The sequence below is a fragment of the Meriones unguiculatus genome, chromosome 18, assembly GCF_030254825.1.
Source record: "Meriones unguiculatus strain TT.TT164.6M chromosome 18, Bangor_MerUng_6.1, whole genome shotgun sequence".
Taxonomy (NCBI): domain Eukaryota; kingdom Metazoa; phylum Chordata; class Mammalia; order Rodentia; family Muridae; genus Meriones; species Meriones unguiculatus.
Window position 1 is genome coordinate 73,284,577 of NC_083365.1, and position 3,393 is coordinate 73,287,969.

Genomic DNA, 3,393 nt, shown 5'->3' on the forward strand with positions numbered 1-3,393 from the left:
TGAACAGGTTTGCCTGCAGAACTCAGGAACCTACCACCATTGAGATGATCACAGCGGCTCTGCATTTAGCAGAGACTAGAGAATTACATAAGCAGCTTTATCCCTCTTCAACAATAAAATAAACCTGGCAAGCATAGAGCATGAGGGACATAAATGGCAACTGTGTCAGAGTGATAAAAGAGTCCACAAACCCTGTGAGAGAGAAAAGGACTAGAGCGTTTGCTCCCTTTCACTGAATCTTAATTCTTTATTATTATCCAGTTAAAGTTAAATTCCTGGGGCTGGAGAGATGGTGGCTCAGAAGTTAAGAAGGGCCGACTGTCTAACTGAGGAATGGGGTTCAATTCCAGCACCCACATCCGGCGACTCACAGCTCTCTGTGATGCCAGCTCCGAGGGCATCAGTCATGCTCTGCTGGTCTCTGCTGGCACTGGAACTCGTGTACACAACAGACTATTAAAACTAAAATTAATCTTAAAACAATTAAGTTCCCCCAGCAGGGACTTCCTGTGGAAGAACTGTGCCCAAAGGACCCTGCTGGAGGTCCATGCTGCCTGTACACCAACCGCCCAGGCCCATTCTCGGGTTCACACAGCCCGAGCAGCCAGCAGGGGAAGGGCTAAGCCGGCGCTCTGGGATCTGGGTCTGTGGTCCTGCCAAGTAATTTACATAATAATTTCCATAGCTCTGTATTCTGTTTCCACCTGATTTGGTTCTTCTTATACACTCAAGCCATAATTATGACATTTCAGATTTCTTTAAAACTCAGAGTGTGGAGGAAAAGACAGAACAGAGTGAGAGAAGTAATTAATTTCTGAAGTGGCCACAGATTTTCCTGCCCCACCATCTGCTCTGTTGTCTTGAGAGCCCCCTCTTCTCTAACTGAAGCTTGATTCACAGGCCTCAGGGCGCAGGGTTGCTTACAGATAAGTTCAGAATCACATCCCTCCCCTTCAAAACTCAACCCAACTCTCCCACCCCAATCCACATCCCCTTCCAATTAACCCTCTCTCCCTTCCACCCTACACACTTACCTTCATGCCCCCCACTCTGCTTCCCACTGTAAACACTCCCCACATTTCATACTTACTATTCCACCTAATCAAGACTCTCGTTCCTGGGGCTGGACAGATGGCTCAGTGCTAAGAGTTCAGCTCCCAGTGCTTAGGGCAAGCAGCTCACAGCCAGCTGTAACTCTAGTTCCTGGGGCTCCACCACTCCTCTGGCCTTTGCAGGTACCTGCGCTCATGTGCACAGACACACACATTGGCACATACAAAGCAAAATAAAATATCTTTTTTTCACTGTTCAAGGTTTATTTGGTGTTTATATTCACATGACACTTGGGTCGTTGGTTGCACCATCCATATGCAGACCTTATTTTACATAACACTACCATGTACCCTAAGACACATATAATACACAAAATAGTATCCTTTAGAACAGTTCTGCACAGGATCTGCGTGACGGACTCACACACTGGAGCCAGGTGGTGGCTAACTGGGAACCTGCTGGCCTAGGCATGACTGGTGAGCGTGCACAGTGACACAGCAGGCTCCCAGGATCACACACAATGGGCGGTGTGTCTCGGAGACAGTGGGCTGTCACACTAACACTGCACAAGCTCGGCTTAGCATCAGGGTTGAGGTTAACCTGAAGGGAACTGAGGCTTTCCCCAGATCACCCAACCACAGCTCAGGTGGAGGAGGCAGTGTGTGTCTCCATAGAAACCCTGCTGCAGCCTGGACAGGGAAGTGCTAGGACTGGGGACACTTTAAAGTGCGGCTCTTTCTGGGTCCCCCAGACTGTGTCTGCACTCTTCTTCAGGCGGGCCTCCTCTTCAGGAGCCAGAGTCACCTTCACAACATCCGAGATTCCATGTTGTTCCAGGACACAGGGCACACTGAGGAAGACATCATCCTCGATCCCATAATCATGGTGAAAATGGGGTGCACCCGCCTAAGATTCTTCATTATGCTCTCAGCCAAGTCGGCCACAGAGAGGCCACCGGCCCAAGACATAAAACCTTTCAGTTTGCTACCTCATAGGTGCTGTCAGCCACCTGCCTGTGGACTTCCTTCCGCTGCTCCTTGTCTGGGTGTGGCCGGTTCTGGGTTCAGATTCTTCAGGTAGACACTGGAAACATTCATGCCACTCCACATGGGCACATTGGAGTCTCTGTGCTCCTCTAGGACACACCCATGACAACTAAGCAGGTGAACTCCCAGCCTTTCTCCCATTAGGTAACAGAATGGAGCAGAATCCAGATTGCAACCACTTCCAATGACTCGGGTTCGGGAAAAACCACTGATTTCCCAAGCCACATAGGTCAGGATATCCACTGGACTAGGAACAATGAGCAGCTCACAGTTTGGTCTGTACTTCACAAGGCGGGGGATGATGAACTTGAAGATGCTCACGTTTCTCTGGACCAAGCAGGGTCGGCTCTCTCCCTCTTGCTGACAGGCCCCCTCGGGGATAATGCCCAGTTTGGAGTTTGCACTGTCGACTTTGCCGGAGACAACTTTTGGTGTTCTAAGAAAAAGGCTGCCATGCTGGAGATCCATCATCTCTTCCTTCAGTTTGTCTTCCATGACATCAAGGGCAAGCTCATCTGCCTATTCATTAAGATACTGATGGCACAAGCCATGCCAACAGCACCAACCCAAGAACTGCAATCTTGTTCTAGGGGGCCTGCTCTTCCTTAAGAAGATTCACAATCAGCGGGTCCTTGAGGTTTGCCATCTTTGAGTTTGAACCGTTTGGGACTGCTAATGCACGATGTGGGGTGTCCGAAGCATGGCAGCATGGTCAGGGCTCGGCTTGACTCCAGAACTCCACAAAATAAAATCTTTTTTAAAAAATAAATTTCCATGCATGGTCCTTAGTTGGAGTATCAGCCTCAGAAAAGACCCCTAAGCCCAGATTTTTTGGTTCTGTTGCTCTCCTTGTGGAGCTCCTGTCCCCTCCAGATCTTTCATAAGATTCCCTGCACTCTGCCCAAAGTCTGACTATGAGTCTCAGCATCTGCTTTGATACCCTGCAGGGTAGAGTCTTTCAGAGGCCCTCTGTGGTAGGCTCTTGTCCTGCTGCTTGTCTTCTCCCTCTTCTGATGTCTATCCCATTTGCCTTTCTGAGTGAAGATTGATCATCTTACCCAGGGTCCTCCTTCTTGCTTAGCTTCTTTAGGTGTTCAGATTTTAGTATGATTATCCTACATTATGTCTAATATCCACATGAGTGAGTATAGACCATGTGTCTTTCTGCTCACTCAGCTCACTCAGCTCACTCAGGATGATCTCCTGAACCCCCTGCACAGAGGTAGCCCATGGCAGCTCAGTCTCTAAATGGGCTCCCTAAAAAGGGGAACAGGGGCTGTCTCTGACATGAACT

General features: G+C 49.0%; 1 pseudogene; it reads right to left on the bottom strand.

Moving 5' to 3' along the window:
* Positions 1-1,695: 1,695 nt before the first annotated feature.
* On the bottom strand, positions 1,696-2,745 carry LOC110551075 (L-lactate dehydrogenase A chain-like; annotated as a pseudogene).
* Positions 2,746-3,393: the final 648 nt, after the last annotated feature.